We start from the raw sequence: 24,332 nt of genomic DNA, 5'->3' as shown, positions 1-24,332 counted from the left end.
TTACTGTAGTGAAAATATGTGAACAAAAAGAAACGTTTTAATCAAGGGAAGGGTTGTAAAGGAGGAGAGAGAGATTCGGCGAGGCAGTGCTACAAAGTTTTGCATTCCTTCCAGTTTCAGGATGATGCGCACACAGAGACGTGCATGCATTCGTGTGAGATCGCACGCCGTGTGTGTGTGTGTGTGTGTGTGTGTGTTAGCTCTGAAAGTTCTGGAAGGGTTATACTTGTTTTGCTCTGTTAATTTGAGCTTGTATTGTCCAGGTCATAATTATAAGCGCTACGCGGAATAAAAAGTAATACATTGTCATGGGTGAAACTTTTCAAATGAAATTGGTTAAAATTATAAGGAATTCCTTATTTTGAAATTTTTTTTTTCTTTTTCTTTTGCCGGCGATCCGATCCGTATTTCTCCTAACACAGTGACCGGACATCGCTGAGTCTTTGTTTCACTGGGCGCGCGAATTATCGGACTACAGCTTGGCATTTGTTACATTGTTTAATGTGCAAATTTGTGTGTTTGATATACCAGGATAGGCCTACTTTTACCCTTAAAAGCCTGATTTTTCGTTTTCTTCCGGGGGGGCTTTGCCCCCCTGGGTCCACTAGCGGGGCGTTGCCCCTGCACCCCACCAGGGCCTGGGCGGCCCCTGGATCCCGGCCCCATTTTCCTTATTTTCAATTCTGATCAGTTTCACCCATGCGATGATTGTACACCAAACTATATATAAGCACAGCTAGAAGTGTTTTTCTCTTTCAGTTAACTACTCCTTGTGACAAATTTCTTTGATTCTGGGACATGTTTGAATGAAATTATCCTCACAACTAACTCAAAACAGTTACTGTTGGATACAGGCCAGGGCTTATTACTTTCTGAGGTAAACTCAGTCTTGTCAGAAGAAAAGTGGGGCAGGGAGTTTACTGTTTGAAACTGAAACAGAAATGTACGTTACCTATACTTAGTCAGTTAGTGCCAAGAGAACGTGTTAGGAATAAGAGTGGTATTATGCAAGTATGACAAAGAAAGAAGACAGAAGGGCAGGGATGTCAGAGCTGGCTTGGTTACAGACACAGAAATATAGATCTGTCTTTATCTGTGAGGTTACAGACCTCAGTTCTTCCAATTTCATTTAAAGTACTGTCGAATAAAAATTCCAGGTCCGGGTCTTGACAAAGCCTATCCCTTTATTATCGTTCCGCGGAGGTGGTCACTATTGGATTTGGACTGAGGGTGAACATCGAATCATATCCCTTTATCACGAGTCGTTCCTCGGAGGTGGTCATTATTAGACTGACCAAAAAAACTATCCCTTCATTATCGTTCCTCGGAGGTGGTCATTCTAAGACTGGTAGAAGAAACTAGCTATACTTTATTATCGTTCTTCGGAGGTGGTCATTATTAGACTGACCAACTCCTTGTTATGGGTTCTTGATCCTTCCACCTTGTGCTCGCTTGTTTGCTGATTGCTGACCTGGCGCTGACCCTCGAGATGCTCGAGGTAATTCATTCTGATGGTGCCGTACGGTGAAGTTTAGTGCGTTCTGAGTGTTCCTCCAGTGCCTCTAGGTACCGTCGAGTTTATGGGTGGTGCTTATGGTATAAAGTTTAGCCCGAGAGGGTGCGAAGCCTGTGGAACTAAAACAGAGTTTCGTTTGTCAGTACCGGCTGGAAAATTGTAAGGAGTCGAATGTTTCTGATTTTGGCGGCAGGTTTCTTTAGTTTAGTTTAGTTTGCTTCTTTCAGTTTGTGTTTGATTGTCGTTATTGTCAGCAATTCAAGGGATCGAGCAAGGCTAGTCGGGCTGCGTGAAAACATATTATGATCAACCAGATGTGATTTTTTTATTGGTTAAAAATGTGTAAAAAAAAACCCAACAACAGCACCTGCTAAATCGTCAGAAAGGGGGTTGTGATTTCGTTTTGATCATCTCGTTCTATGCCAGCTTTGTGTGCGTCTTGTATTCGTCTTTTTCTTTCTTTCTCTTTCTTTTTTTTCTTTTTTTTTTTGTATGGCAGAGTGTGCTTGCAAACTGACTCGGCCACCCAAAGCGATATCAGCGCGACCTGTTTTCTACTTAGTACGTCAGCAGAAGACTTTTCGGCCATGAAGATACCACTTATGTGAAACACAATATAACCATTTCCGGTCGCAAATCTGACAGTGACAGGCCAGGCGTACCATCATTCACTCGTCTGTGAAAACTGAGACTTTGAAAGTTGCTTCTCACAGGTTGTAGTAGAAGTCTAGTCTGGTTGGGCTTTGTTACGACAGTTGGGGTGATTACAACGCTGGGCATCGGGGTGGTGTGGAAAGGGGGAACGGGGGTTGTGTAGGGGAGGGTGGGATGGGGGTGGTGGGTGGGATGGGGTGTTCATATGGGGAAGAAGGATGGGGTGTTCATATGGGGAAGAAGGATGGGATGTGTTGGCCAGGTGGAAAGTGGGGATGTGGTGTGGTGTGCAGGAGGACCGTTATTAGTTTCTAAGCCCTCCTCTCACACAGAAGTTACGTTCAAAAGGTAAACGACGCACAGACCCAGTTTTGTTCGTAAACAAAAAAAGCCCGACCAGGACAGGCTTTTATTGTCACGTCATATTCTTTTTATTAGCACCCCATTGTTTGTTGCCTGGGTTGCTTTTTGCAGCAAAAGTGCGCATAGGAAAATTGAGCGCATTGTGAATGTGCAACTTGCCTGCTTTCCTTGTATGCAAGAGCTCCCCGGCCTGTCAGTGAATGGTTTATGTTCAGAGTTTTGTGTGAGGCTTTTTTGATGATTTTTTGTTTAACCTGTTGGTTTCAACGTGTTACAGTTTTCCTGCTTCCTATCTTTTTTGTGAGGGAAACTTATGGCCGCCAAAAATGTGTGACAAGAAAATATTATTGTTGTGACGGGACAGGAGTAGAACCGGACGCAGGAAGTTGTGGTCAAGTCCTTGTCGATAGACGATGTGGTGTCATGACGCCGCAGGGTTTTCTTGTTACACCCCGTTCTGTCCCTCACTGAATGGGGTGTTTGACCGGTACTGTTTATAAGGCGAGCAGAATACATCAAACGCACGCATGCACGCAGACCCGCACGCAATCACACAACACACACATCACACAACACACACACACACACACGCACGCACACACGCACGCACACACGCACACACACACACACACACACACACACACACACACACACACACACACACACACACACACACACACACACACACACACACACACACACACGCCAAAAGCAATAAAATACGAGAAAATAATTACGGTTAACGCGAACTCGGAACATATACCAGGTTTTCTGCGGTGGGTTTGTTTTCTATAACGAGGCTTTAATCTCTGACCTTAATTATGTAGGCGCGATGAAAGACCTCCTTCGCACAGGATGTTCTCACTTCTGTACATCTCGGCGTTCCGGCCAACGTCGTGGCTACTCTGGCCACCGGAAACCCGTCCTTGTCTTCTCCGATAGCACCGTTGATAGACCCGGTCGGAGCTTGTATGTACGTGAGGACCATATTCGGTCGGACGTTGTTTTTGCATAAGTGAGGTGGAATGTTGCGAGGTCGGCGTCAAGAAATGGATGCCATGTCGTCACGACAGAGATTATGACGCACTTTTAACGGTTATTCTTGTTGTGCGACTTTGTCTATTGCGCGCTTTTTGTGTGAGTGAGAATCTGCCTTTATAAGCTTGTTGTAATATGGTCGGAGAGATGAATTAATTGATTGATTGATTGATTGATTGATTGATTGACTTCAGTTTTCAAAAACGGTAGACTGACTGCGCCACTGTGTCAGTTGTTCAAGTGATGAAAAGCAGCTTGCTGAGCAGTGCTTAGTTGTATTTCAGATTGTGTTGCAGATTGTAACGTAGAGACGGAAAATTCCATCCGGAAATCCAGATTTAGAAAATGGTTCCGGCCGGATAGTTTGAGGATTCGTGCATGCGTGCGAGAGGGAGAGACAGAGAGAGACAGAGAGGGAGAGACAGAGAGAGACAGAGAGAGACAGACGCACAGAGGCAGCCGTGCAGTCGAAAGCAATTTTTCCACCCGACAAATCAAAGAGACGGAAACTGATAACGCAGGTGAAAACCGCCTGAATGTCAGAAGTGGATGCGTGCCCGCGGTGACGTCAAAGCTCATCCCAGTTGATGTCATGATACCATTATCGCACGTTCTTATCAAGGGTTGCATGGTCTGTGAGTGTGATGTTCTTCTCAGACAAAAACATAATAGCAAATACCCAAACACAGGAATCGAGATACATCCGGAATGGCACTGTGGATTCCATGTGTACAGAACGAAATAACGGCATGCACTGTAATGCACACTTTTTGGGAATAAAATCCTATTCATCTGCTAAGAAGATGGCACACGCGCTTTGTTGTTTTCAGTCTATAAAGGGGTTTCTTTCCTCTTTATATTTAGTCAAGTTTTGACTAAATATTTTAACATCGAGGGGGAATCGAAACGAGGGTCGTGGTGTATGTGCGTGTGTGTGTCTGTGTGTGTGTGTGTGTGTGTGTGTGTAGAGCGATTCAGACTAAACTACTGGACCGATCTTTATGAAATTTGACATGAGAGTTTCTGGGTATGAAATCGCCGAACGTTTTTTTCATTTTTTTGATAAATGTCTTTGATGACGTCATATCCGGCTTTTCGTGAAAGTTGAGGCGGCACTGTCACGCCCTCATTTTTCAACCAAATTGGTTGAAATTTTGGTCAAGTAATCTTCGACGAAGCCCGGACTTCGGTATTGCATTTCAGCTTGGTGGCTTAAAAATTAATTAATGACTTTGGTCATTAAAAATCTGAAAATTGTAAAAAAAAATAAAAATTTATAAAACGGTCCAAATTTACGTTTATCTTATTCTCCATCATTTGCTGATTCCCAAAACATATAAATATGTTATATTCGGATTAAAAACAAGCTCTGAAAATTAAATATATAAAAATTATTATCAAAATTAAATTGTCCAAATCAATTTAAAAACACTTTCATCTTATTCCTTGTCGGTTCCTGATTCCAAAAACATATAGATATCATATGTTTGGATTAAAAACACGCTCAGAAAGTTAAAACAAAGAGAGGTACAGAAAAGCGTGCTATCCTTCTTAGCGCAACTACTACCCCGCTCTTCTTGTCAATTTCACTGCCTATGCCGTGAGCGGTGGACTACGAGTATACGGTCTTGCTGCGTTGCATTGCGTTCAGTTTCATTCTGTGAGTTCGACAGCTACTTGACTAAATATTGTATTTTCGCCTTACGCGACTTGTTTAGCGTTCCAAATTCTTGGACAGGATATACGACACACGTGGTCAGGACGTGGGACACATGTCGTTCTAAAATATCTTTTTGAGTCCGCAAGCTTTTGGTGCCATGAGAGAGATGATTGTGTTGGTGGAAATGTATTTTGGAAGGTTGTAGATTTCAAGGCTACACCTTTTCTTAAAGCATGGCCTGAGAGAGAGAGAGAGAGAGAGAGAGACAGACAGACAGACAGACAGACAGACAGACAGACAGACAGACAGACAGACAGACAGATTCCTTGGAAGGTGATATTTTTCACGTGGGGATGGGGGTTGTATAAAAACGCTGTTTCCTTTGACTTTTCACGCTGGGATCGGTGCTTGTATTGAACTCGTAATTCCATCAGAGGCCCACATTTGAGTCTTGCGTCTCATGTTCAGTCCGTCACCAAACTCTGACGGTGGTCGAGCAGTATAATATTAAAGTATAATCTGTGGAGTCGTAAAAACAACCAAAGCCCTGTGCTTTCATCATATATTTTTCACCCATAAGTAGCGACTGCTGTACTTATTACTCTATCAGCTCGCCAACTTCCGACGAGCGAAGAACGCGCATGAAAAAAAAAAATGCTGAAAAATAAGGGAGAAAAAAGTCGTAGCATCTGGTGCTTGTTACGTAGCCTCTCTTTATGCCTGAAACATGCCTGTTATGAACATTCTCCAGCGCCTGTGATGTTGTGTGCTTATCATCGTAAAAATAGCATGTCTAGCATCAGATCTTGCGTTTCTTTCTGGTCAACATCCGGTTTCTTTGCGGCAACACCCTTAGACAAAAAGAGATGTGTGTTATATTGCGCAAAAAGAACGACCAAGAAATAGAGGCTTCAGGGTTCCATTTCGAGAAGAAAACCTTTCTTTTCAGTCTTATTGTCTTAGCTTCTCTTGTTTCTAAAATTGTCGCTTTTTTGTTGTTGGTTGTATAAAAAGAAAGAAGTTCTTCGCTGTTTCTTTTATTTCTTTATATGTTCGTTTTAAGGCTGTATTTTCACCCCCCCAAAAAGGCTTTCTTTTCAGTCTGTCTTTGTTTCTAAATAATTATGTCGGTTTTACGGTTCTATTTCGAAAATAAACCCACTTTCTTTTTTGTCTTTCTCTCTTCCTTTGTTTCTGAAAATGTCGGTTTTCTTGCGCCCGGGGCACTTTGTGAATGCTTATCCTTAGAGCTCTAAATGGGATTGTTGTGATGAGTTATTTGGGGGTAATTCTCACGGGCTCTTTTGGGACAGAACACGTCGAAAGGGTTGAATTAAGCGAGGATCGGCCGTGTTCTCCAACTGTTATAACCCTGTTTTGGGATCACTGCCAGAAATCAAACATGACGGCGAGAGTTCCTCTGAGGGTTCGTCGGCGATTTGGAAATCGCGAAGCTTTTAGCCGATTGTTTTAACTTGATTAGCTTTAAATACAACATACTCAGTCACCCAGGATACATGTTGCCACCCGGAATTATAAAATCCCTGATTTGAGGAATGATTTTTTTTGTTATCTCCTGATTTATATAAAACCATTCTATTCCAGATGTCGAAGTCCTAGAGAGAATCTTGAAGGAGTCGGGAACACATAGTCTCTTGGGAGAGTTTTCTGATTTTAAACATTATCAACTGTAATCATTGTATCTAGATATATATATATCTCTGCTGACTTTCAATTGTTTCTTTCACAATTTCTGATGTTTTATATATATATATCTGTCTTGATTTTTATACCGAAATGTAACCCTGCCACAATCTTGTGAGTAAACATTTTTTTTTTAAACCGCTGTGGTTTCTAGCACTTGCGGAACATCCGGAACTGTGCAGGCGGCAAAACGACACACACAACCAGAAGAAGAAGATGGGATCGAAAAGCTGTTTCCGTTTGAGTCGCGAGTAATGATTGTTATCAGTGGCGAGGAGGATGTGTCTGACAAAGTGCGTAGAATGTCGAAAGTCAGTCACACCTCCCTCCCAGCCATAGCACAGGTGGAAATTGGTGCCAGCGCAAGCAGGCTTTTTTATTTTTATTTTTTTTTTACTTCAAAGTCGAGCCTGCCCTTGCGACCACCTCTCGAAAGCAAAAACCTGCGAACAACGACCACTCCCAAGGATCCCAGACGAAGTTTTGTACTATGTAATACTTTCCTTAGAGATCACCTGTCTATAACGACCCCGTTTGGTCGGTTTCGTTATTGACAGGTTCGACTGTACTAACCTTCTGTATCGGTCTTATTGCATGCTGCCCATTCTCTCTCTCTCTCTCTCTCTCTCTCTCTCTCTCTCTCTCTCTCTCTCTCTCTCTCTCTCTCTCTCTCTCTCTCTCTCTGCTGTATATCGCACACATACACACACACATGCGCGCGCGTACGCACGCACCGTTATTCTATTGGTTTTGATAAAACAAGTATTGTTCACAGTGATCATAGCTCCATTTTAATGGTCTTTGGCCTCAGTATAATAACTGTCCCGGCCCCGCCCATCCCCCCTCTCCCTCCCTCCCTCCCTCTCCCTCTCTCCCTCTCCCCCTCTCTCTCTCTCTCTCTCTCTCTCTCTCTCTCTCTCTCTCTCTCTCTCTCTCTCCCGCCCTCCCTCTATCTCTATGCGTGTACCCGTACCTGGCCGAACCATCAACCAAAGCTTGTCACACGAAGCTGCTGTCGGTTTGCGTGAAATGTCAAATTGGTAGTGGCAGCGAAAAAAGGTGTGGGATCGCGCCAGTTGTTTGGCATCTAGCCTTTGTAGTTCCAAGGGCCTTCGGGGTACATATCACTGGCGTTTGAGCGTCAGTCGACACGCGCATATGCACCTGAAACACATACGGAAATCCCCTGGAACCGGTGTGGAGGGGGGTGGGGGCGCCAGGTGAAAAAAAGGAGGGGTTAGGAGGGAGTCAGGGCGGAACAATGGATTCTGTTATAAATCTTAGGAAGGTGTAGGTTTCGTGTGTTTGTGTTTCTTGAAGCTGGCGCACTGGGCGAAGATAAGCCCAGTGTAGAACAGAGAAGAGGCACACAGAGTAAGACTGAGGAAAAAGGGGATGAAGGGTTGAGAGAGAAGGGAGAGAGAGGATGGAGGGGGGGATGGGACAGTCTAAGTGCATATTACCATCGTCATAAAAAACACTCGTACGTACGTACGCACGCACGCACGCACACACACACACACACACACACACACATACACACACGCACACACACACACACACACACACACACACACACACACACACTCGCGCGCGTACACACGCCATCACGAGTTACAGTTCCAGACTAATAATTATTCCCAAGCACAAATATTACATAGACTTGCATTCTTATCCCCCTGACGTGAAACAGGCCAGGTGCAATAATTTTCTTGATACCTTTGCTCATTCTATTTCATAGCATGCCCGTAATAAAATGTTCAAGATGTCCCACACGATTGTGGCGCCTAGCCTTCATTTATAAAGCACCACACTGAAAGTGATCGAGATTTGCCTGGAACACACACGCACACAAAGCCAGTGAAAAAAGCATGAGCAGGTTTGCCAACACGAAGGTCTGTTTTTGTTAACACACACGGAAATACGTGCGTATGCTGAATGAGTGTTGTGTATTGTATTGTGGTAAGAACCGTAAAACACCTGTGTGTGTTTGTATTGATTGGAGGCTGTTGTGTGTTTTTACTGTACCTGGGTCCCACATGGCGTGTGTGCCTTGTAGGTATTACGTTCCTCCCTCGATCGCGATCTTTCTATCACGATCTTTCACTCATCACATCATTTGTGCCTGGTATGTATTAGGGACCTCTGTCTTTCTCGATCATTCTCTGGCCACCTATGCGGTAAGGTTTTTTCGCAGCATAATTAGACATCAGATCTAAACAAAGGCTTGTGAGAGAATACATGTACAAATACGCAGATGTTTGACAGATGTTCGAACACGCGAACAGATGCATACTCACACACGAACGCACGCGCGCGCGCGCGCACACACTCGTACGCACGCATACATACACACGCACGCACACACTCACACACGCACGCACACGCACACACACACACACATACACACACACACACTTAGTTTTTCTTTCTGTCTCCTAGATTCTCTATTTCTCGCTCTCTCTCTGTCTATCCCTATCAAACACAACATAATTTCTCCTCACATGAAGAGAAAGGGAGGGGGGGGGGGGGGGTAGACAGAGAGAGAAAGAGAGACAGAGAGAGAGAGACTTAGTCCAACGTCGCGTCACAGCAGAACATGACTCAAATTCAGCCGACATACAACGATCTCTGCAGCACAGACATTATGCGTGCTCCCGTAGCCACACCTAACATACATGTGACACAGGACAAACCAACCCTCCCGAGTCAAAGAAGTACTGGGTACCCCCAGCGGTTTCCATTCTTCCAGTCATTTGTCTAGGGTAGCATAGAGTACAAGTTATGTCATAAAGGTCTCAGAATAGGAAGAACAGGGAATGGTGCTCATTTGGGTGTATGTTGTTGTTCTGAGTGGTTCATGTTTTCTCTTCGGTTTGTGTGTGTGTGTGTGTGTGTGTGTGTGTGTGTGTGTGTGTGTGTGTGTGTTGCTATTTTGAGATTTCTCGACTGCGTTGTCTTCCCTTTCTGACGAGTGTGCAGTCCAACCTACTTTTGTGTAATAATTGTATCAAGAGGCCAAACCCGTTACAGAGTTTTCCCTCCCTACCATGTTTTGACACACACACACACACACATACGCACACGCACACACACACGCACACACACACACACACACACACACGCACACACACATACACACACACACACACACGCACGGGGATGAGGGGGGGGGGGGGAGGGGCGGAAGTGACTGTGTATGCAGAACTAAAATATAACGACTCTAACATCTGTATATCCTATACAACTTTGCTGACGTTTGTTGTGCTGGCGAAGATTGCAGTCACGGTTATTTTAACTTCAAAAACGACACTCCCCCGTTTCCCGCTGTAAAACAAGTAACAAAAGTAATCTCTCACACCTTTGCCGAACTCGCAGGTAGGACCTCAAATGTAAACTTGTACTAGTCTGTTTTACTCTTGCGTGAGATTTATCCTGGTTGTTTGCGCTGATCGTTCGGACTGATTCACATCAAAGTCAAAGTAGAAAGGTGGGATGAAGCTATCAGACGGGCGCAGTGGCGTGGTGGTAAGACTTCGGCCTCCTGATCGGGAGGTCGTGAGTTCGAATCCCGGTCGCTGCCGCCTGGTGGGTTAAGAGTGGAGCCGGAGATTTTTTCCGATCTCCCAGCTCAACTTAATATGTGCAGACCTGCTAGTGACTTAACCCCCTTCGTGTGTACACGCAAGCACAAGACCAAAAGCACAAGACCAAGTGCGCACGGAAAAGATCATGTAATCCATGTCAGAGTTCGGTGGGTTATAGAAAGACGAAAATACCCAGCATGCCTCCCCCGAAATCGGCGTATGCTGCCTGAATGGCGGGGTAAAAGCGGTCATACACGTAAAAATCCACTCGTGCTAAAAACATGAGTGAACGTGGGAGTCTAAGCCCATGAACAAATAAGAAGAAGCTATCAGAAATGCAGATTGCAGTGATACTGTTGCTGGGAAATTCAGAAGTTCCTAGTTCCTTTAGTGAGCGAAGTAAAAACTGTTTCAGCTTTCAACCAGCACATATAGAGAGGAATAAACACCCTATACCAAAGAGAACGCCGAACATAGTGTATGTTTCTCCAAAGAAGCGTTTTGTAAGTACTGTGATTAGAATGTATGCAAAAATTACGTTGATCAATACTGATTTATACGTATTTCATTTTCAAAATGATTGAGCTTGTTATGTTCAGAAATTTTCGTATCTTCGGTGTGGGTGCATGTGTTGAGAGAGAGATATAGATTTTTACTCACGTAATAAATGGCCAAACATGGCAAGATCCATCAAAACCGTACACAACAGAATCAAGTTCCGATCTTATATCCAGACGCAATCAACAGTCGCTCCAACCTTTTTTTCCAGGTATCGCAAGAGGGGGGTGGCACAGATGTCTACCCCTAACAAACGCAGACCCACTCAGTTCAGCCTCCCCATGCCCCTGGCCCCTCTGTTTACGACAGCCCACGTGGCGAAGGGCCAGTGTTTTCACACACCCGCTTATCTGCAATCAAGCCTACCTTTACTACCTATACACACACACCTTTCTCTCCGCCATTGGAACAAGTTGTAGAGTGGTGATGGGGTCTGGCACTGAGGCTGCTGCTGTCACCTCGGGGGGCTCTCTGACGGCTTGACTGCTGCATTATTTGTGTGCACGTGCGCGTCGAAGAATTAGGCCAAAAAAAAAAATAGGTGTGGTTACGGTAACATAGCCAAAAAAAATAGGGTAGGTAGGTAGGCAATCACTTTTTTTTTTTAAACTTTTTTTTCTAATGTGTACAAATTAAACCTACCGTACCGGGTGACAAGGCGCTTTGTTATCTAAGACGCACCCCCTTCTTTTTAAAAAAAAATTGTAATCCAGTCACCCATTGGACGCAGGGGGCCAATAGGGCGCACCAAAATGACCCAGTTTTTGCCATGAGAGGTGGTTCCCCTGTCATATCTGAGAGAGGAAACACTTCCTGCATCGGGGTCAGTGACCGGTCAGTGACCAAAGGCATTGTGATAGCTGGGTGGCCTTGTTAAAAGACACGACCTTCTTCCCAGGGGTCAATGACCCAGTTTTTGCCATGAGAGGTGGTTCCCCTGTCATATCTGAGAGAGGAAACACTTCCTGCATCGGGGTCAGTGACCGGTCAGTGACCGAGTTTAACAGAGTGGAAATCTGTGTGTGCGGCCAGATCAAAGGCAGGGCAGTACCTAGTAGCTGAAACATGCATTATCACAAGTTGTTTGACTGGTACTCAAGCGGTCTCTTTGATTTTTTTCGTATTTCATACACGGATTAGGCGCTTCGTTATACAAGACGCAGGGGTCGAACTCGAGGAAAAAAGTCGCGCCTTATGACCCGGAAAGTACGGTACTTGACAGGGAAATAAGTGTGCGACACGGGCGCTTTCGCTTTCATTGCGTTTTTTGCACTCGTTTTTAATTTTTTTTTAATTTTTTTTTTACAAATGTAATAAAAAGTTATAGGATCGGCCCCTAAAAATAGGGTAGGTCGGGTTACCGTAACCACACCTATTTTTTTTTTAGGCCTTAGAATGCTCTGCGGCTGTGGTTATTGAATTCTGTGTAATAGTGTGTCTTAATTAAGTTTCCAGTCGTATTACAGACCACTTGACTGCACTGGCCCCAATACCAGTTACCTGAGAAAGAATTTGGATTTTCCTTTATAAGGTAGCTGCAAGACCTTGAGACAGCAATATTATTTGACCTGCAACGTCAAGTGTCGACTCTTTTGGACACACCTGAGAGTTGTTCTACGGAGGAACTTTGTTGCTCTGCACTCTCTCCTCACCCACCCTCTTCCCCACATCTACGAGAGAAAATAGAAAATACACTTCTCGTACGAATGGCTAACAACCCGAATCTTTACAACTAACCAGCTTTTAATTACCGTGCAGAAAATACATGAGAAGCGAAGTTTTCCTGTTGGTATAAACAATGTTTTGTTTCTGTTTGCCTATCTGGTAAAATTACAGTTACAAATAAATAAGCAAATGACAAATAGTCAGATTATTTTTAACGAAATAAATATTCAAAAACAGTGAGTCGTCAGGTTTCATGTTCACACCTGTCTGATACTTTGGCAAACTGTGTATAAATATTTCTCCCTAGCACCAGGAGCCCACCCAATATATAGCGAATGGCCAAGGGCCAGTGTTTACATACACACACGTACTTGCAATCAACCCTACCTGCACAGTATACACACCTTTCGCTCAGCCAGCGGAATAAGTTGTAAACTGGTAAGGGCCTCGGGGGCCTCTCTGACGGATTGACTGCTGCGTCTTTCTCTTACGGGTTGCTCGTGCGCCAGTCAGGATTTGGGTACTGCTACCGAAGTTATTCTAGCGTGGCCTGAAATATCTTTGCTGGTACGGTGTTAAAAATTGTTTTAACATGCAGATGAATTGTGAGTTTTTTCCCCCCCGTAGCATTCCTCTGTTAGTAGTACGGTAATACTGCTAATAGTAATAGTGTCCTGTGGAAAACCATCGTTTGTGACTGATTTTTCTGTTATGTCATGGGGAACTTTGTATTCCCAACACCAATCCATATCTCATGTTTTCCCATTAACTCCTCTATAGGTATATTTCACTTACCTTATCGCGATAGGTCAACGGCAAGGGAGTTTTTAATTTTTTTATTTTAGGGGGGGGGGGGGGGGGGCAGGGGGACTATTTCTCGATTGGGACTCTTTGCCTGGAATCACTGGTCTCGATTTGCCATTAGGACGAAGAGTGTTCGTGTATTTCTTGCCACATCCGCATCCCCAACCCCCATAAATCGCAAAAGGCCATCGGGCAGAGTGTGTTTACCGACAATTGCTACCGGTATACCTGCATGTTATACGCGCCTTTGCCAAACATAGACACACACACACACACACACACACACACACACACATGCACACACACATGCACACACACTAAAAACACACACACACACACACACACATTCAGCATGCACACACTTAAGAAAACACACGCATACTCGCTCTCTCCGTCATACTCTTTCTGCCTGTCTGTCTGTCTTCTATCTCTCTCTCTCGCTCTCTCTCTCCCCTCTCTCTGTCTCTCTCTGTCTGTCTGTCGGTCTGTCTGTCTGTCTCTCTCTCTCTCTTTCTCTTTCTCCCCCCCACCCCCCCCCCCCCCCCCACCTCTCTCTCACTCTCGTTTAGCATGTGGATGAACTTGTAAACTCGCAGGGGGCCTGTGCCAGTGGGTGGCCTGTTGACTTTCAGAGCGTTCGCTGATAGATTGACTGCATCATCTAGTGGTGACGGGTAGCCCGTGCACAGTGGTTTGTGGATATATATAGATAATTATATCCGCATTCATTCATGCAAACGGCGCAGTGGTCTGTCTGTCTAGTTCAATGTTTTATTTCAGCTCATCACAGGGGCCCCTCTTGGGGCATGTGGATGAGGAATATGAGTAACATATATATAACAAAATCAAGGAAAAGAAAAGCCAAACAAAGAATTTCAAGTGGCAGCCCAAATTTCCTGAGGGGCGTGTAATTCTGCGAGACGCCAATTCATGCATCAATTACTAAGCAACACAATACCATGGTTAATTCAGTTACAACTCACAAAGCAAATATTTCAAAGATAAAATTTACATTCAAGCTAAGATCTACTTTCGTTTTGATTGTAATCAAAACAAATGTACACGTGCGAATTCCAAAGTTATTCCGTCATACTCTTTCTGCCTGTCTGTCTGTCTTCTATCACACACACACAAATTGCATGGTCTAAACGAAAGCTGTAACTAGTCAAGTGTTTACGGATCAGAATTGAGTCCACTCGGCACCAACGTTTTTAATTTTGCAATCCAGAAAGACTCTCTTTTCCATCTCTCATCCCGGGTCGAACAAAAGACTCTTTCGATCACAGTGCACTCCATATCACCGAGAGAATGGTCGGGCTGGTTGAATATATATATATATATATAGCAATTACAACAACAAAAAGGCATAACAATTATTTGACCATCAATTTGAATCTTCTTCTTCTTCTTGTCGTTCGCTGTTATTCATTTTGCGTTTTTGCGTGGATCTGTGGTTGGCCCAGATCCTCCGACTTCAGCCCTTAGGTTTCTTTCGGGGTTACCCCGCCCTTAGTTCCTGGCTCAAAAACCTAACCCTGGGAACACATGGGGGATTTCTTACCGGGGGTCCCAACCCCGGGGCTAGAGCTTTTAATGCGGCTCTTACCCGCATGGTGTAACCGTCATCGGACACGTAGGGCATTTATAGGGTAGTATATAGTCAGTGCCAACTGCCAACCCACCCCGTCCTGGTAGAGACACCGCTAGTTGGTCCGGGACTGCTTATTCTATATTCGCAGCTGGCCCCCATATCTGGGGGCCGTTCCCCTATCCGCCACCTGGGGACCCGCCGGGTTGAGGATAGTCGCCCCCCTACTGAATTGGAAGTGGTCTGTTCCCGGATCAATTTGAATAACAAGAGATGTATTGCATGGTCAGATTTATAAACACAAACAGACAAACATAGCTGGACAGGCGCACATGGACGAATACACCATTTAGACATCATGTAAACTAACAACAACAACAACAACAACAACAACAACAACAACAACAACAACAACAACAACAACAACAACAACAAACTGCAGTCTGTGTTAGGTTGCACTGGTTTTTTTGTGTGAAGCAAATCGTTTAGGTTGGCTCTGCTCGTGACATTTTGCAATGCAGAGATGAGATTCTTCCGCCTTTTTGGAGGATTTCCTCCTTTTAATAAACTCCTCTTGATGCTCAGTTTCGTATGAAATGTTGGACACATTCCATATTCACGGTGAAGCAGTAAACAACACCACTGCCATACATGTGTGTATCATTGCCTGTTATCTGTTCATTAATGGAAAAGAAAATCTGTCCAAGCCTTCTTAATTTGAAACTTGAAAATCCTTTTTTTTCACCTTGTTGGGCGTATTTCAGTCTCATCAGTCTCTGGCAACGATAAGGACAGGGAATAGCTCAGGGTTTGGTTTGCCGTTTCACGTCATGTGAGCAAGTATATCTATAGGTACGTGCGCACAGTGATTATAAGGTCGTCTTTGATTGACCCCGAAGCTGACTTCTTGAAGTCTCTTTACCGAAAATTAAGTGCCAAATCTTCGTGCAGCGAGCTTCATGAAGTAGACTTCGCGAAGTTGACTTTGCCAACTAATATCAGGCTTCACAAATGCGTAATTGATGTCCCCTGCACCCCCCCCCCCCCCCTCCATCGTTTGAACAAGTGTTTGTCTTTAGCTTGTACAAGTTTTTATGAATTATCATACCCCCCCCCCCCTCCCCCCAAGATTTGTTCCCACAGTAAGGCGTGACCCTTTGATGGTTTATACGGCTGGATGTCTGCTACGGACATCAGCCAGGGCCGGACCGTCATTTTGTGATAAAACTGCATGGTGGAACAGTAGCGTGTGGCTTTCATTCCCCAACCCGTTTGATTCCTATCTCTTTGGGCTGGACATCAAGAGTTTCGTGTGGCGATTTTCGGCGCATATCCTACTTTTCACGGCCTATTATTCCAAGTCACACGGGTATTTTGGTGGACATTTTTTTTTATCTATGCCTATACAATTTTGCCAGGAAAGACCCTTTTTTCAATCGTGGGATCTTTAACGTGCACACCCCAATGTAGTGTACACGAAGGGACCTCGGTTTTTCGTCTCATCCGAAAGACTAGCACTTGAACCCACCACCTAGGTTAGGAAAGGGGGTAAAAAATTGCTAACGCCCTGACCCAGGGTCGAACTCGCAACCTCTCGCTTCCGAGCGCAAGTGCGTTACCACTCAGCCACCCAGTCCAAAGCGCTTCATGCGCTTTTTCGTTTTTTAATTTCGGGGGCGGGGTGCAGGTGGGAGGGGAGGGGGGATACAGGAAAGCTCACACATTCGGTGAGAGCAAGGTAATGGTAATAATCTCTCTCTCCCTCCCTCCTTCACGCACACACACACACACACACACACACACACACACACACACACACACACACACACTCTCTCTCTCTCTCTCCCTCTCTCTCCCCCATCCCTCTCTCTGACCCCTCCCTCTCTCTGACCCCTCCCCCTCCCGACCCCCTTCTGCCATTTGATTAATTCCCATTCCACGAAGTGTCTATTACCTTTTCATTTCCATGTATTATCTCCGCTTGTCCCTGCCGACACGCTTGCCTGCACTTGATGTTGATAAGGAGGAGGGTGGAACACTCGCATCTTCCCAGCAGCAGGTCCACAGAGATACTGGATGATGCTACCTTTTCCCTGTATTTATGAACTTTGTTTGGCCTCCAATAAATGTAGATCTTGCTCGTTTGAGGCGTGTGGTCATGATTTGTCAGTTCTTCCGCAACCCCCGCCCCTCCCCCTTCTGCCCTTTTGCTCGTCTGTCTGTCTGTTGAGCACTTTTGAGACGGTCTCTTCAATAAAAATTTTTAAAAAATCAACAATATACTGCTTTAATATTGACTCTTGAAAACAGTGTTGAGACGACCATCCAGTTAGACACAACACAAACGTTCTTATGATTTTTATCTTCTATCTATCTATATCTATATATATTGCTATTTCATATGTTACGTGGATTTCCATTGGTCAATTGGGCAAAATTGAGCTCAGTGCAAAAGTGATATCGACGACATTTCCATCGATATCAGTTTTGATATCGACGACCTCTTTATTGCTTCCCCACTTCAAAAACAAAAACAAAAACACCTAAATTCAAAAACAAACAAAAATATATGAAAATGTAATTATCCCAGAATTCAGTTGAGCAAGTGACTAAAGATTTTTTGAAAGAAAAGACATTTTGAAATACTGATAAGTACAAGAAAAGCGTGAACAAAAAGAAATAATAATCAGAGGGAGGGATATGGAACAGCCAAAACTGAGACAAATACTTTTGTAATTTCTTTACAGTAAATACAAAATGTCCAGAGAATTAGCAATATATCTAACATTGACTGACTGTGTGATAATATCTTCTGCTGTTGGTCTGTTTCGACAATGATATCAAAATCTCGACCTCCCGTCTCGATTTTGATATCACTGTCTCAACAGACCATCGCAGAAGATATCATCACACAGTCTGTCAATATTGGGCAATATATACGACTTGTGTCTGTGTGTGTGTGTGTGTGTCCGCGATGCACGCCCAAGGTTCTCGATGGATCTGTTTCAAATTTGGTGGGCATATTCAGGTACACCCCGGGCACAACCTGCTCGATGAGATATTTCAACACGTGCTCTCAGCGCGCAGCGCTGAACCGATTTTGGTTTTTCTCTGGATCCATTCCCAGTAACTCTTCCTTATCTTCTCCAGTGTTTTCAGCGTTTATCTCCCTTCCTTCGTGTGGCGTCAATCCATATTCCCGTTTCTATTTTTAGAAGGTCACTGTCGACAACGCTCAATCCATATTCCCGTTATACTATTTTTACTCTTCTCCAGTGTTTTGCGCGTTTATCTCCCTTCCTTCGTGCGGTGCGCCGGCGTACACCCGGCAAAGCCGGGTCCCCGGCGCAGCCGGGTATTCTTTCTTTCTTTCTTTATTTGGTGTTCAACGTCGTTTTCAACCACGAAGGTTATATCGCGACGAAGCCGGGTATTCGGCACGACTTCTTCCCGGCGAAGCCGTACCCGGCGAAGCGGGTATTCATCTAGTCTAGTATATATATACGACTTGTGTCTCTCTGTGTGTGTGTGTGTGTGTGTGTGTGTTTGTGTGTGTGTGTATGTGTGTGCGTGTGTGTGTGTGTGTGTGTGTGTCCGCGATGCACGGCCAAAGTTCTCGATGGATCTCTTTCAAATTTGGTGGCCATATTCAGGTACACCCCGGACACAACCTGGTCGATGAGATATTTCAACACGTGCTCTCAGCGCGCAGCGCTGAACCGATTTTGGTTTTTCTCTGGATCCATTCCCAGTAACTCTTCCTTATCTTCTCCAGTGTTTTGCGTTTATCTCTCTTCCTTCGTGTGGCGTCAATCCATATTCCCGTTTCTATTTTTAAAAGGTCACTGTCGACAATGCTCAATCCATATTCCCGTTATACTATTTTTAGAAGGTCACTGTCCCGGCGAAGCCGGGTATTACTCTTCCTTATCTTCTCCAGTGTTTTGCGCGGTTATCTCCCTTTCTTCGTGCGAAGCGCCGGCAAAGCCGACGTACACCTGGCAAAGCCAGGTCCCCGGGTATTCGGCTCGACTTCTTCCCGGCGAAGCCGTACCCGGCGAACGTACCCGGCGAAGCGGGTATTCATCTAGTTCTTTAATACACGTGTACTGTATAATGTTGTCATGAAACTCGTTAAATGGAGACTACCGCTTTAACAGCGAGATGATTTTCTAAGAGACGACGCCCCCCCCCCCCCCCCCCTCCTCCACCACAACCCGTGCAATCAGCCGCTGCAGTGCACCCGTTGCTAGGTTCGTTTTTCACTTCCCTTCTATTTAACTTTTTCACAGGTGCCACCGAATTCCTCAGCGCCCCCCCCCCCCCCTTTTCCCAGTCCTCAAACATACACATGTAACATCTCCTCCCCCCCCCCCCCCCCCCCCCCCCCCGACCCCCTCCGTGTCTGCGTCAAACTCTTTCCACCCTACCGCTTCACCCGTGGTTGATGATTTGTCTTTTTGTGTCTGTGTAAAAATGTAAACTTTGGTTGAAGAAAGTCGTTAAAACGATCCTCTCTCTGTTTCTGTCTGCGTCTCAGTCTGTATCACTGTCTGTCTGTCAATCTCTCTCTCTCTCTCTCTCTCTCTCTCTCTCTCTCTCTCTCTCTCTCTCTCTCTCTCTCTCTCTCTCTCTCTCTCTCCCTCTCCCCTAAAATCCAATCCTCACCCAACCCCCTTAAATTACTCCGGACCATGTTTTCTTTCTCCTTTCTGTTCTTCTTCTTTAATCTAAAACCGTGGGTGAAATGGGTTTACAATTGCATTACACTTGCAGCAGAGTGAAGAATGGCAATTAATGGCAATGTAAAACTAATAATGATGACTGTTTCTGGTATCCGATCGTTTTATATTAGCTTTGGATGCCGCAAGCTTATAACGTATTTTCTGAAGAGGCAGACCTATGCCACAATCATGTCAAGCTGAGCTCGTGCTGGTTTTTGGCCTGAAGATCGGCTCTTCAAATAACTTAAAAACCGCAAGCCTAATTCGAAATATATCGACATGCATGTTCTGACGAGGAAGGTTTCTTTTTGATTTACCTTTGGAAAAGTGCAATGAAGTGCGTCGCCAATGTTCATGCATTAATAGATCAGCCATTAGTGCGTTGTTAATGTACCTGTAGCGAAGTTCAACGAAGTGTGTAGCCCTAAACTGAAGGAGGCCTGGCATCGTGACGCTGCAAGTTCACATTGCTTCCGGAGATTATAGGGTGAGGGGATGACGGATTGCACTCATGATGATGAAGGTGATAGATGTTGAAAGCTCTTTGATTTTTGAGTTGAGGTTTGGGTCGGCTATGCACGGAAGTTTTAGGGTGCAGGTGAAAACTGAGTGCGTCGTGTATTTGATTTTTAGTGCACAATCTCACAAAAACGGATGATTGTACGAGTTTATGCGATGGCAGAGTCGGTGGTTGCTTGCGTGTGTTGAGAATCTCTCTCTCTCTCTCTCTCTCTCTCTCTCTCTCTCTCTCTCTCTCTCTCTCTCTCTCTCTCTCTCTCTCTCTCTCTCTCTCTCTCTCTCTCGTCTTCTCTCTCTTTCTGTCTCTCTCTCTGTCTCTCTCTCTCTGTCTCTCTCTCACTCTCTCTCTCACCCACACACACTCTCTCTCTCTCAACCCTCCCCCTGTCTTTTTCTCTCTTTCGCTCTCCTCTCTCTCTTTCGCTCCCCTCTCACCCCCCCTCCCTCTCTCTCAACCTCACCCTCTCTCTCAACCTCACCCTCTCTCTCTCCTTTTCCCCTTCCCATGAGGAGTAACGTCCGAGTAAAACGATTTTTACCTTGTCGTGGCATACGAGGTAAACGGATGTCAGTGACCTTTTCCTCAAGTCTTTTGGGAAAGATTGTCTCAAGCCCTCCAAGCCTTCACTCTTTTACTAGCAGGCAGGTATGCTGGCATCATGCCCGTTTTCAACGCCTGCTTTTTCGCTCACTTTGCAGAGTAGAAAGAAATCTACAACCTGCGGAATCTACAACGTTTTGTGAGTCCGTCCTAGAGTGAACTGGAGGTTGCACAAAATTTTTGTCAAGCCCGGAATGGGGCCAACGCTTCGTGTTTTGTCTGCTGGCTGAAACAATTTCATTCTTTTCTTTTCTTTTCCGTCTTCAATTCTCGATTTTGGAACGTTGGCAGTCTATCCGTTTTGGATTTGTTTCTCTTGTTGATTTTTCTGTCTGTCTGCCTGTCTTTCTAATTCGGTGAAACACTTCAGAATCATCGATGGCTTTACGAATTTTGATCAGTGTCGCTACGATTGAATGCTAGATTCGTTGGAATAAGAGACGCTTGGAAGCATTAGCAACGGTAGAATCAAAATGCTTACATCCTTACGAGATTTTGTGATTTGATATAATGCAGGTGAGTCTCCGTGGACGCATTTTTCGGTCAGCGTTTTTAAAGGTTGGACGCTGGAGAAAATGGTTACTCGGAATTTTAACTAGAAGAATTGTTACATTGTTATCATCCATGCGCCGATTCTGCTCACAAAGTTAACCTTCTGCAGTCATACGCCAATGAGGCAGTCTGAGAAAAAACAAATAGAAGTATAAGCGCTACAAGCAGACATAGCATTTATATTGGTTGCATTTTTTTTCTCGGGTCACCCTGTACGTTGCTAAAAAAAAAAGAAAAAAAAGTCCATATTGTGACCCTCCACCACGGAATGAGTCGCATGTCACCTTTGCATGATTTTCATATTTTTACATTTTCCTAAAGAGTTTTTTTATGCTCTATCCAGTGGTGAAACCCGTTTTAGAAAAGGCAAAAACTGTTTGAGTTATAAGACTGTGACTAAGGTGACCCTCACACTGTTACCAGACACTCCCCGGACTTATATTAAGCCTAGCGCAGAACCGCGCGAGGTGACATGCGACTCATTTCGTGGTGGAGGGTCACAATTATGTAGTCTTGAGTCGAGCTTTTGAAAATGCCTGAGCCTGAAGGCGGGTGTAACTTAAACCTCTTGGTATCAGTCTGCCTTAGAGATGAGGACGAAAGTTTGCCAGATGGCCAGAATAGCGCGCTGCATTTTCCTGCATAGAACTTTCTTTCTTTCTTTATTTGGTGTTTAACGTCGTTTTCAACCGTTCAAGGTCTGCATAGAACTAAGGCGCGTCCGCCGCGACGGTGCCTGAGCTAAACATTGGAAGGCACTGCTCACAGCCCGGCACTGTAAACATTCCCCGTCCCTTCACCTCTCTCGCCATCATCCGCCCTACCCTTGGTCTCATGCCTGTATGTAGACAAGAATGGTAAATGAGAGTTACCGGTCACTTGACACCTTTTTAGTGAAAAAAATATGACATTAGGCAGCATTAAGATTGACGAAGAACTTTCTCTCTCTGCTTGTTAAATTCTGCCCTTTAACATGCGTTTTTACGCCTCATAAACAAACATTTCTTTGATTTAAATTATTTATTTATTCTACTTTTTTTAACTGAGAACTTTCTCTCTCAACTTGTTTATTTCTGCTCCTTAACACGCGTTTTTACGCCTCATAAACCAACATTTCTTTTTTTTATTTCTTTCTTTCTTTTAGCTTTTTAAAAATAATATTTTGTAAGCCCCAGTGTATAGCGTTAGGAGAGCAGTGGCAACGTGTTTTCACCTCATTAGTGTCCCATTGGCATTGGCAGCACACGCAGGTACGCCAACCCTGACACAGCAATGCTGTCTTTCTGCAATCAGCGAATACCATACCAACCACTCTTTTCCTCTTCGTGTGTTCTGCTTTTTTGTGTGCTTGCTTCTGTCGTAACTGAACATACATTTTCCCTGTCGGATGATCAACCTGTCTTCGTGCCATTGGCGATTTATGAAATGCAGTGATGATTACGGTGGAACCCCCCTTTTAAGGCCCCCCAGTTTAAGACTCTCTCTGACTCTCTCTCTCTCTTTCTCTCTCTCTCTCTTTTTTTCTCTCTCTCTCTGTCTCTCTCTCTCTGTCTCTCTCTCTGTCTCTCTCTCTCTCTCTATCTGTCTGTCTCTCTCTCTCTGTCTGTCTGTCTCTCTCTCTCTCTGTCTCTCTCTCTCTGTCTCTCTCTCTGTCCTCTGTCTCTCTCTCTGTGTCTCTCTGTCTCTCTGTCTTTTCTTGTCTCTCTGTCTCTCTCTCTCTTCTTGTCTCTCTGTCTCTTCTTGTCTCTCTGTCTCTTCTTGTCTCTCTGTCTCTCTCTCTCTCTCTGTCTCTCTCTCTCTCTGTCTCTGTCTGTCTCTCTCTCTCTGTCTCTCTCTCTGTCTCTGTCTCTCTCGCTCTCTGTCTCTCTCTCTCTCTCTCTCTCTGTCTCTTTCTGTCTCTCTCTCTCTCTTGTTAAGACCTTGCTTTCTCAGACTTGCTTTCTCATACTTGCTGTTCTTAACCTGTGTAAATTTACCCCCATTTTAAGACTCCCCCCTTTTTAAGACCAGATTTTTTCAGATTTGTGGAGGTCTTACAAGGGGGGTTCCACTGTACGCAAAAGCTACCTGTATGGCCACGAAGACAACCTTTCATCTTGCACTTGAGTTTGGGCGGGGATGTAGCTCAGTCGGTAGCGCGCTGGATTTGTATCCAGTTGGCCGCTGTTAGCGTGAGTTCGTCCCCACGTTCGGCGAGAGATTTATTTCTGAGTCAACTTTGTGTGCAGACTCTCCTCGGTGTCCGAACACCCCCCGTGTCAGTGAACACGCGGCAAGCACAAGACCAAGTGCGCAAGAAAAAGATCCTGTAATCCATGTCAGAGTTCGGTGGGTTATAGAAACACGAAAATACCCAGCATGCTTCCTCCGAAAACGGCGTATGGCTGCCTGAATGGCGGGGTAAAAAAACGGTCATACACGTAAAATTCCACTCGTGCAAAAAACACGAGTGTATGTGGGAGTTTCAGCCCACGAACGCAGAAGAAGAAGAAGTACTTGAGTTTTCTTTGAAGCACTGTTTGGTCACGTGAATGAGTTGTTCAAACATTTGTTAAAATGTTCACTTTTATGCTAATTTTTTTTCTGTCCGTGAGCGGGAAGGTTATTGGAGAATATTCTTTACTTCCAATATTTGTTCTGAACTTCAACTTAAAACACCCTCAGGTTCGCTTCGTTCGACTTATGCCATACGACTTTATTGTCAAATTTATTTATCTTTTATCTGTCTGTCTGTCTGGATTCGGATGGATGGATGGCTGTCTGGCTGTCTGTAGCTGTCTGTCCTGTCTGTCTCTTTCC

The 24,332-nt window shown here is 44.7% G+C and overlaps 1 protein-coding gene across 1 annotated transcript in view; it reads left to right on the top strand.

Moving 5' to 3' along the window:
* The window catches only part of LOC138968805 (vascular endothelial growth factor receptor 1-like), a 121,978-nt gene that overhangs the window by 25,408 nt on the left and 72,238 nt on the right, over positions 1–24,332 (top strand). The gene's annotated exons all lie outside the window — the stretch shown is intronic.

The sequence above is a fragment of the Littorina saxatilis genome, linkage group LG6 (assembly GCF_037325665.1).
Source record: "Littorina saxatilis isolate snail1 linkage group LG6, US_GU_Lsax_2.0, whole genome shotgun sequence".
Lineage (NCBI taxonomy): Eukaryota > Metazoa > Mollusca > Gastropoda > Littorinimorpha > Littorinidae > Littorina > Littorina saxatilis.
This window is presented reverse-complemented; position numbering and strand designations above follow the sequence as displayed.